This window comes from Thermobia domestica, chromosome 8 (genome assembly GCF_964235325.1).
Source record: "Thermobia domestica chromosome 8, izTheDome1.hap1.1, whole genome shotgun sequence".
Taxonomy (NCBI): Eukaryota; Metazoa; Arthropoda; class Insecta; order Zygentoma; family Lepismatidae; genus Thermobia; species Thermobia domestica.
The window spans coordinates 239,344,179-239,356,856 of NC_137461.1; positions in this window are offsets into that span (position 1 = coordinate 239,344,179).

The window sequence follows — 12,678 nt, forward strand, 5'->3', positions numbered from 1 at the left end:
GTTAGGTGAGGAAGTGTTCGCATATAGCCTGGAAGAGTAACACATTCCAACTATTCGAAACACTACAAATGCAGAACAAGCTTCATCAGAAACCACGTCATCTACTTCGTCTTCCCCATCCTTTCAAGAATTGTCTCCTGTACCATACGTAACTTCATCGGTTTGAGAGCTACGTAACCTCCTACCTCCAGTGCAGTAACGGATAACAGCAATTATTGTGGCACATGCAATGGCCTTTTCTTTAACGACATGGCTGGGCAGACGTAGGTACTATGTACAGCAAAGTGTAGAAAGTGGTTCCATGAGCAATGTGTACAAAATGGTTCTGACATACATTTCACGTTTAGCTCTTGTGGTCAAGAGCGTATTCCACGGAGTGTGACAGTTCTCTCTTGAACATCTATGAAGCATTTCCGACTGTCGAAATCTCCCATCGTTAGTGTCCAATTCTCTCCCACATTTTTCCAACTGGTCTCAATTGCAGTAATACTTGCTTCTGTTCACAAGCTGTGTGTTTAAAAATATTATGAACTCATTTTGTGATTTACGGATCGTGGAAAAATTCATGTATGTTTCCCTTTTTTCTCATTAAGTTACACTTTTCAGTTCATATTATTACCAGTTTTTTTCTTAGCGTGTCGAAATGTTCCGGAACTATGATACATGTACGGTTATAAACATGATCGTGTTATTGAACAAATTAACGTAAATTAAAAGTTATTCAGTATTTCTAAATTATGCATATTTTCTATTTTAAAAAAAGTAAATTAAGACATAATATTTACTTAATATCAAAAGCGGTAGTTTGATTACTTGATATTATTGTATATTGCCATATTTAAAATAATGTATTTTAGGTAACGAATTAATCTTGATTTATCTAGTTTTTTCCTTGTCACTTATGATATTTCATGCAAATTAGTCAATATCTGTCTGCACATATAATATTAAATTACCAATTTTGCAGTGATAAATAGGAACCGATGTATTACTTGATGGAAATGCATACATTATGAAACTTAATGGACAGATATTTGTTGGTCAATCAACATTACTTTTTCTGCCACTATCAATACGAAATACGATAAACTATATATTCTGCAACTGAAGTTCAAACATATAAAATTATCACACTCAAAACAACAAATTATCACTTCTATTTAAATTACATCTTTTTATATAAATCATAAGCGGAACAATGACAAATAAGTAAGTTATATAACAAAATGAAGATGTTTCCAAGTCAGAGATGTTATAAATCACAGTTGTTTCTAGAGAAATAGAAAAATATTTATTCAGATAGTACTTGGTAGTGAACATTTTGTTCACTAATGTAAAATGATGTCTAACACAATGAATACTCTCTCAACGTTGGAGAACAACGACAAGATAAGAAACTCTCTATTTTCTAAAGCTACTTAATTATAAAAAAATCTCAAACTGCTCATTCACGTGAATAAAGGTATTTTACAAACTGATCTCCAGAGTATAATTCACCTGCTTAACTTCCAGCTTTTCGGTACAAAATTTATAATAATAAATAACATATACAAATATATTTCGTCAGACTAGTGATATTGAATCGTAAAAATCCGTATGGTTATATTAACCAATATACTAAAAATGTATATAATAATCACGATCTTCACAAAAAATTTAACTCTATATTGAAATTATCAAGTCTTTTGTCATGTGAACTTTTCGGTGGAATATCAATGGATATTTTAATTTATATTGTATGCGAGTGTATGCAAGTCAATTAATAATATAACTTATCATCTAACTTTATTTCTACTGTCCCTTATCCTTAAGATTCTACGCCCGCCAACGATGTGAACGAAATTGTAGACTTTCACGTTGGGAACCATGGCGACCCTTCTAGCCATAATTAACACGCCGTTCGAAAACTTATGAAAAACAGATTATAACAAAGTTACATTTGTAGAATTTCCGCCCTATCCGTTGAAGAAGAAAAAGTAACCGTCCAGAAAATAAATGTAATTTACATCAAAAAACTAAGACTCTAAAAAAGAAAGCTTCGTCCTTTAAATGTGCATTAATAGCAAAATTATCTTTCTAGCTTAATTATAGGCTGAGTTATTGAGGTTTAAAATTTTGACGCAGCGGTTGCGTCAATGGACGTTTAAAGATTAAACATTCCGTTCAAAGGGGCACTCAGAAGCTTATATATTTACGATAATTAAGGAGACAGTTTGCAGGAGTACATAAAAACTGTTCTTAATTTCTACGAACCGAAAATACACGGAAATTTTTCTTGAGCTGAATTCGACCTTGCATTAATAAGTTCATTTTACGCGAATTAAATTATCTCATTACAGAAACAAAAAAGGCATACGACTGAACTACTAGAATATCTTCATAAGAAGTGCAAACTAAATCGTAAGGATAAAACAGACCGAGATTTACAATTAAAAAGCAATAATGAATTTTAAGAAATCTTTTATAATTTTATTTGTTTGTTCCCATTGATTTTGTTCTCTTAATAATATATTATTGATTATTGATTTGTTACAATATTGTGTGCCATTTTTGTTTCTTAAGGCGTACGGTCTCTAAGTGGCACAGCGTTTACCCTTGATGCGTGGGGTCCCTGGTTTGATCCCCGGCCAGACATGTTTGTGGTGCACAACATCCTGCTCGCGGGTTTTCCCTGGGTTCTACCATTCATTCCGACTTTCTAATTCTACCTATTCTTCCATAATCATTCCCTTGCTTTAATCATTGTTTACCTTATTCTAACATACATAATCGCCGAATGTTAAACTGAAAAACTTCTCTTCATGTCAATTTCATTTTGTTTATTTTAAATTCAAAATTGCCCACTCTTTAAGTATTTTTCATTTGTGTTAAATTTTCATATTTTATTGATTTGCTTTTACAATCAAATATTACGATAAAGATATTTCGTTATTGCAAGTTTTCCCAGTGGCAACTCTTGTGATTCGGATCGTACGTTAAGCTTGTGGTTCTTGTCTCATATAGCCTCGCTGCTCAAAAAAGTGATAAATCATTTTATATTTGAATGAAGAAAGGATCTGGAGATACTAGTTCGCATACTACCTCAAGTGTAAGTACCAGTAAATATTTTAGGATTCGACAAAGTCACCCGGGTATGGGTAGAGTGAGAATTTAAAGAAAGCTATTCCCGGCGTATATTACGTGAGTTTCTAGTGGACTAGAGGAGACAAATTCTTTCCAGTGAAACATTAAGTATATGAAAATATTAGTTACAATTCGTGATTCGATTATTCAGTTACAGCTGGGTATAGTTTTTTTAAATACTTCGGCAAACTGGTATATTTCATATTTATCTATTTTACTTCTATTTTACTAAGAAAGTATTGAGTTACCATCTAATTGACTCTAATTGACAATAATGGTGTAGCGTAATATTTTAAGAGGAAGTTCGGATATTATTGAATAGTCGGATAATATGGAATACCTCATTATCTCACCTTTGATGTGCTGCTTCCAAGCGGAGAGGAAATAAACTACTACCTCACGTTCCCACGATGCTCTACAGTCAGTCTCCTTGTGATTGTGTTATTCGTTGTGTTGTCGTAGACGTGAAAATCTGATTTCTTATTCCTGAAAACTTTTACAGGTAAGTGTTTTACAACCTGTATTTTCCTATTGAAATGTAATAGAACAACAATTCGTTGTTTACTATGACGTTGGATATACAGAGTGGTAGTTTGGTAAACTCCAGTAGCATACGCCTTCTGTAGCGTTTAACAGCTCTTTCGTTTCCAATTTGGCGTGGAGGGTAATACGGAATACCTGCAAGAAAAGCATTGTATTCCGTATTCCGTACCGAAAATATCTATCGGTATTGGGCAATTAAACATACATTTATGATGACTACAACGCTAAGCGTATTTTTTATTACAACACATTTTCTGATGATCCAAGGAGTGAGCTTGGGTCCAGCGTTCATCATGTTTAATGCGAGCACACAATGACTGTGCCCATCCTGAAGCAGAGCATTATATTTGTGACTTCTGCAAGTAATCACATTCAGTTATGGCTTGACATTCAGAATTTTCATATATTGTCATTGTATTTATTGTATGTTCAGCAGAAAACTCATTTCGTTTCTATATAGCATTTGTATTCCATATTACCCTCCGAAGTGGTTTCTTTAGAAATTATAAGTTTTGTCCACCCCTGTACCGAAACTTTTTTTTTTATCAAGATACGCATAAATAAAGCCAAATATGTAGAGCGAATATTTGTTTTTCTTTTTGTTTCAATGTGGAGTTCTTAACTGAGTTAAAAGCGAAACAACAATGGTATTCCATAATACCCGAACTTCCTCTATACTCCACATTACAAAAGTTATAAAAATAATTTCCTTACCAAATATATGATTGAATTTCAGAGCCAAACGAGAAATTTTAGGTTTCAAGTACGCATGTTCTGCTTTGATATATTTAACTCCGTCTACTAAGATTGGACTTCCCTCCACTGATAATTGCATGATCACGTTATCTGTAAATATAAATAGTATATATTGTATTTAGTACGCTAGACGTATTTAAAAGCAATGATCGAAACAATTTCGTGGATCTAGTAAGCGCAAATAGCGCACAGTAAGTATTGAACTGTGACATGTCCAGAAGGTTAAACGATGAGTTGTTTTCTTTTAATGCAATATTCTTTTTCAAATTACGATATGTTCGTTAGACGTCATTAATGTTTCAAATCAGAAAGTCTAGGACAACAGTTATTCTCTGACTACTAGGAAACACATAGTATATAGCGTAACATAATTTCAATATACAAGCAATTCAAAACCGAACGGTTTTCCACTATAATGTGCTATCGCATTAGTACATTTGAATGTCAGATCATTTCTTTATTTTTGAGTTAGAACAAGGCTACTAGAAATTATACAATTCAAAGTAAACAAGTCTAAATATAAAGCTAAACATACGGAAAGCACAATTTTTAATATTTGCACATGATACAGTGCCTAGGCATCTAGCTCTGCAGACCATTGTAAATAGAACTGATAATATTGAGAAATGAAACTATACAGAATCAATAACAGTTTTATGTGTAAAATGAGTCGTATGAAAGTAGCTTGATTTCAATTTAAATGCAATAATTACATTTTTTCGTGATCCCATTACCCTGAGACGAAATATAAAATCCAGACAATTACAGATCAGGCAAAACAAAAAAAATGAGAAAGTTGCAATCGTGGAAATCTATACCGACGGAGCTCGCTATAATCAACCGATTCTATATGTTCCAACCTACCATCCACTATGTTAATGTTAGCAATATGTAATATTTGTCAAGATGTAGCAGCAGCCAAATGTCCATTCGTTGAAAGGCATTCAATTTAAGCAATCAGAAAACAAATACAGACAGCTGTATGGACCTTCCTGGCAGCAAAACAGTAAATTTTTATCATAACCGTATAGGAATAGACAAGCCTGATAGTGAAACTGGTAGTGAAAATATTTGGTAATCACGGCATTTTATCAGTGAGAAAGGATGTATAAAACAATGTAATTTATCAAAGCAATGACGAAAATAAATACATGAATAAGTTTTAATATATATTAACAAGAAAATCTCAATAGGTAATAAGAGACACCAACCAGATTCCACTACGTCAGAAAACAGTGTCAAATAATACAACCAAACCATTGCAGCAATGCACAAAAGGAAGCTGGGTCTAGATTCGTGTCATTTCCCTTAACTATCGGAGTGAATGATCCTAATTGAAGTCAAAATATTACGATACAATTGGACTTGAAAATTTATAAATCAGACATATTTTGAGGTCAATAACAAATCAATGATTACTTTGATCGCTGTATGCCTTTCACGTGTAATTTCGAAGACGGTTGGGGAGACACAATTACCAAAATCTGTTAGAACCTCATTTTATCTTTGTATATATTTTTAAGTACGATTTCCTGCTACAGTTTCATTTAAAATGGTTCTACATGCATTTTATTTCGATGAAAGGTTATAATTGATTTCAAACGGAATATTTTTTCTAATAGCCAGTCGCGAGACAGTTTGAAACTGAGGCAAATCAACAGTTGCAGAAGGATACAATTTTATGTCTCTTTCATCTCCATCTGAATATAAATCTAATTCTATTTCTAGCGAATCAAGTCTATGTCTCTCAGTATGGAGGTAATGCCATTTGGAGTATTATTATTATTATTATTATTATTAATAATAATAATAATAATAATAATAATAATAATAATAATAATAATAATAATAATAATAATAATAATAATAATAATAATAATAATAATAGTTCTCAAGTCGTATAAAAGAAATCAATGAGCAAATTTTCTTCCTTTAATTCACTTATTGCTGCTTTGAAAATAATCCTAGTAACAGCTTGTACAAGAACTCACTGAAATAGCCAATTTCCGAAAACTATACCATTGATTAGAACGAGGCGAAAAGTGATTTTAATGGGATATGTTGCTAAGTATGATAGATGCAAGCAGCGCGTCTGAAACTGTTGTGCCATTTCGAAACACGACTTTTTCTGAAAAAAGAATATAAACTCCTAGTTACTATTTTCTACCAATATGCAGTAACATTCACACGCTTATCTGTAATACTTGTAATTAATTAAAATATACTAAACAAGACCCTATGTACAGTCATGTCCAAAATGATTGTCGCATATCTATAACTATCTTGTTTTCGCAATACAATTTGATAATACTTTTACAGGGAACTTTTAATACTGTTACTATGTGTATACGGGATATGTATATTTGTAGTAAATTTCATGGAAAATGAATTATAAATGCGAAAATTAGATTGAGTGAAACAACATATTGCTAAATGGACAAAGAGACTTTCTTTTCGTTATATTATTCTTATTTACTGCTCTTTTGACATGAAATTTACCACATATACGTCTTTGCCGATTATACACATATTAATTGTAACAAATACTGAGCGAAATTGTTAGCAAATTATATTCCTACAACAACATATATACAATGATGCGACAATAATTTTGACATGACTGTTCATGGCATGTAGATAATTAAATGTCGAATTTTACAAGTGTTTATACGTAAATAGAGTTATTATACTTACATGCTGTGATATTGAAGCGGCCTTTAAGACTAACTGGAATCGAACTAAATATTCTTTCAGTGGCGGCAATACCTTCAATGTAAATCTGAGGTACTTTTAATGTAGCTTTTCCATGCACATTGAACGAAGGAGTAATATTGACGCTGAAACTTTTAAAACAATATAATTAATTTGTAGGACAATGTAAATAATTTGTAGTACGTACTAATATTTTATTCAAGAATATAAATACACCGAGTCCCAATTCAGTAAGAGATGAAAACCTTTGAGATATAATGACTCCATTATGTATTGTTATACATAGTGATCGAAGATTTTACTACATATACTATGGCATATAACTAAAAGATTTTAAAATGATAAACATAATTATTAGAAATTGAATTAAAAATACATAATAGTCTATTAGCAAGGAGTTATGAGACACCCCATATTTCAGCAATCATGTATTATTTGCCGAATTTCCGTGAATATAACTCACAGATTCTTTCATAGTGAAGAATGCATCATGCAATACAAGAATGAACCCTAGGAACAGAAAGGTATTTCGGGTTACATGGAACACCAACGGTGGGCCTCCGAGGACATAAAGGTCATTATTTCTCACGCAAAATAATTTATCTTGTCTGATATGAAATTGGGATGTGTAAGACATCATATATATGTTTATTTTTTATTAGTAGTAGGTTTCTACAGTGTTTCCAACTATATGTGTGTAATTTTTTAAGTTGCCATTTTTATTTATGTCAGTAACTATGACCTATTTAATTGTTTGTGTAGAAAAAAACTATCAAACAAATCAATAGCAAGTTGGTACAGTGTAGTATGTGTAAAAAAGGTGGCTTCTGAAAGGCTTTGGAGGTGGCGCAGTAAAGTGGGGTAGAATAAGGAAGAGTGGAGTATACGTCAGTATTCCAATGAATTCAGGAGTAGTCTTTTATAATTCCATTCGTTATCCTTGAAATGGCAAAATTCTTTCAAATTATGTTTCCGCGAAATGGTAGATAATGTGAGGGAAGTTCATTGGACACTGCCTCTAGGGGATGTCACCGTAGAAGCAGTGTTACCGACAGATCTTAAGTTACAATTTTTCTAGCAGTACAACGTCAGGTTTTTGCACTTATGGAATGAACATGCAAAACATAACCAAACAAGCTACGACTTGTCTGTCAGTTTTGTAAACTAACACCACCACTACAACACCATGAATATTATAGGGTATCCATTTCAAGAAACGTACTACTGCTCCCATTTGTTCCATTTGTATGGTCAAATAAAATATTCAAATCACTGTCTTTTGCATCCAAATCTGACAAGGTTATTTCCACCTTGCTATATTCGAGCTCACTACCTTCTATGTCACCTTCATTTAAAAGTTCTTTAAGTTCTTTCTCAATTGGATTTTGGCGAAGAACACGTTTTGATATTGTTCCAATCCTGCTGCAGATTCCCACATACAGTCACTGTCACAAAATAACGAACTGACAATTTCCTATGTAATATGCGTCTTCACTCAGTGGCGCAGGCTGTTGCATGTAGATTCTATGATTAAAAATACTTCGTAACACAAGAGGTACAGCAGTATAGTTCCATCCAATCACTATTCAAATTTGGTTCTCTTTATCTCTCTCTGTATATATATATATATATATATATATATATATATATATATATATATATATATATATATATATATATATATATATATATATGTGTGTGTGTGTGTGTGTGTGTGTGTGTGATTTCAATATAACGTGACATATTTTGGTGTTACCACGTTTGAAGTAATAAACTAATAGAAAATAAAATAAAATGTTTAGGAAACGAAAAAATCAGTAAAAAATGTGTATAGTACATTTTTATAATGTGCAGTTGGCAACACTGCACCAGAATAATAGCTCCGAGTGCCCCTGCATGTTGTAATACCAGAATTGTTTCAAAGGAAAACAAAATAAATAAACACTGGAACTCTGAAACACTGGAATATATCCCTTAGCGTATGCGGTGAATAGCTCCTTAGTACTATCAAGGAAGGCCTCTGTGGCCCACTGCACTTTATCTATAAATAGAAAAAATAAAACTGTAAAAGCTATACGAGTACGTTTTATGATGAATGGGGTCAAGCTTGACAATATCAATTTTTTCCACATTCTTAATGCAATTATAAATTGTACAAAATGTAACAAAAATAACTTGTGGACCTCCGAGTTCCCCCCTTGGTGTTTCTAGGGTTAATCATGGTTGGATGCTTTACTAATGATAAAAAAGGTAATCTAAGGAAAGCTTTATGCTATAAAATAACCATAAATGTTCAATAGTATAAAAAGCTAGAGATAGCGAGAATAAGGAAATTTCTTAAGCCATATCTGTGGGGATTCTGCATAAATTAATGCATTATTATTTTAAACTTAGTCGTAATAGGGAGAAATATCTCAGACATAAAATGCATCTGGAAATTATATTGCTTTAATAATCCTTGGAAATTTATAACTATTGGACATCCAATCTATGCTATGCCTAAAGTAGAAAGTCTTATAGAAAGACTTTATTTGTTCACCTGTCGACAGGTATCAGAGCAATAGCGGTAAAAAATATACCCAGATGTGATTTTTCCTGGAATCGATTCAGCGTCCCAAGAATTGGTTATTTCTCCTCCCTTAACTCTTTATTCGAACCGGAAGTGTTTAAACTTATTCATTTTCTGGTTCAACGTTTATGACAGTAAAATAAGATAGCTAACATGTAGCACGAACATGTTTTGCAAACGATTTAAAGTAACAAGGGAACACAACGAGACAATTCCGAATACTCTACTGAAAGCAGAAGTGCTTGAAATTTAATATTACTTTTCGTTTACACTCGGATCAAACTAAAAGTGGCTAAAATTATCAATTATTGGTCATTGAAAAAAAAATGGAAACAGACATTGACAAGATGTTTCCTACAATCAATTCAGTGTTTTAAAAGAACATAAAATAATAACCCGCAACACCTCACGAAAATGAAAAATATCACAGATTTACTACTACTGCCATTGCAAATACTGATTTTCAAAATGCAAATCGGTAAGAGGTATTCAGATGCAAAGTTTTCTACAATCGATCACACTTTAGAAAATAAATTTTATTTCCTTTTTAACTTCTGTTCAATTCGACTATTTAAATCAACAATTTTCGGTTTTAATGCGTATCGCCATAGAACGAAACAGTAAGGCATAGAGAGTAATGCATATTTTTATGGACTGAGCGTCTGAGCAACATGTCCTACTTTGGATATTATGAATCTATTAGAGTTGTTATAGATGGGATACTTTTAGTTCGAGTTTTAAATTCCCGTAGGTTGGAAGTCCAATATAGTCTCACACAATGGAAGAAACTTACTTACTACTAGTTGAATATTTAATCAACTAGGAGTCTTGCCTTACTTTACAGTAACAGAAAAATAACTTGGACAATAGGAACTTTTTAAATGATCCACAAACCAACTCTGCCTATTGAGGGAAGCAGTGACATTGATAACAACGTACAATACATTAACATCTCCCAATTCTTTGCAGTCATGCTTTATATTCCCAGAACCACCTTACCTGAGTTTGAACATTAGAAGTGTTGACCCATCAAAATCTCAATTCATCCAGTAATACGCAGAATGTTCCTTAGATTAACAGTTATAAAGAACATCAAATTCTACATATGGGCTTCGGTCTCCTGTATCCTCTGTGTTATTAGGCCTTTAGGACAAACATCTCCTATCTATAGAACGTATCATATATCGACCTGTATGTCGTTAAGTAGCTTACTTACTTCTGTATGTTTAGTTACTACTTTAATATAATGTCGTAAATTTAAACAATGGCAGTATTGATATTACGGACACAAAACCGATCTTAAATAAACCTACTTCAGTTAAATGAGACAAAGCATGAGGTAACTAGTTCGATCCAAGTTTGGCCGAATAAGTTTATGGAGAACAAACATCGTGTGCGATTTGCTTTCTCGGGTTTCTCCATTTCCTTTTACTTTCTTCATTCCATTATTTAATTCGTTTCTCGTCACCACCGTCTCCTTTAGCCTACCAGGCAAAACCGTTGGGCGTAAAACTTAGAGATTTCATTCCATTTCATTTTTCGAAAATGAGAAATACAACGGGCATAAATGAAAAATCGCAGAAGTATTTCCTTTTGAACATCTATTTACAGATTTTCTTATTGAGGAAAACATAATGTAAATCTTCGTGTATTTGGTATGTGTATCATACACCACAGCACTATCAAACAACAATGAGAAGACACATATACTAACTCATGAACAGTACACGAATATTTATATTATAGTCCATGAAAACGATCTACATTATTTTTCCCATAAAATCAAATACAAGTTTAATCTTAAACAGTTTCTCATTACAAAATACACGAAACAAGAGTTTAATATCTAAATCCATCTATTTACTCTTGTGCCATATTCTAAGCTGTTTTGACAGCTATCGGAAAATAAGACAGATTAGCACTTAGCTTTTCAACTTGTGGTAATGTTTTAGAGCACACTCTCTACATACAGTTTGACTTAGCATCTACAACTAGAGCAATGATATAAATCTTTAGTTAACATAGTGTAATGTAATAAGATTGATTAGATATTATTTTATAATGGAGGTTGTTCTATGAAAATTTAGCCTTATGAAAATCACTACAGTTCCTGGTTTACGCTTATCTTTTAACATTAGTGATTTATAGATTTATTGATTTTATAGTATTTAAGAGTAACCGTTTGCACTGAAATTCATGTAGAAATACACGTACATTTCGTTAATTACAAAGTAAAATATGCACATATTTATCGTTAACTTTATAAAGTTTGAAACACTTAAAAGTTTGAATCATGATTTTAATAAGTTAGTGATGCACAAATTTACATTCTTTCTTGTAAAAAAAAAAGAAACAAAAACAGCATTTTGAACATTTGTTTCGTAGCTTTTTCCTCCATACGTTTAAAGTAGGTCATTTTGATCATTATGAGTCAGTAAAATAATCGGGTATAAAATGTGCGGTGTAACTTATATTTGTGAATTTACAACTTAGTTAATATGTTACATTATAATTTTTATTACCTAAACTAACGCTCTTTATGAATGATATATATAGGATACATTTCTTGAGATTAGACAACATGAATTTCTTTCTTTTCTATTCGTCTCCTACAACAGGGTAAATCTATCGGTTCTAACACTTTAGCTAGGGATGAATTTTGAGTAAAATAATTTAGGTGCATATTCAGAATTCCCATACTGCATATTCAGAACTCCCTTACTTTTCTAGTAGCGACTATCTACTAGAAAATAATATGTTAAAGTTTTCATTTCATGACTTAAGCAGCAACTCTATTAGCTCAACAGTTTAAAAGAATGATTTAAAAAGGACTTCAAGAGACAGATTTTTTCTTCATTAAATATGAACACTTAGAGTATGTTTCCTAGGTCAAAACCCAGATATATAATTACTTTTCAATGATTTTAGATATTTTTTTTTATTTTCGTTATATGATAAACAGTAGCATACCGACT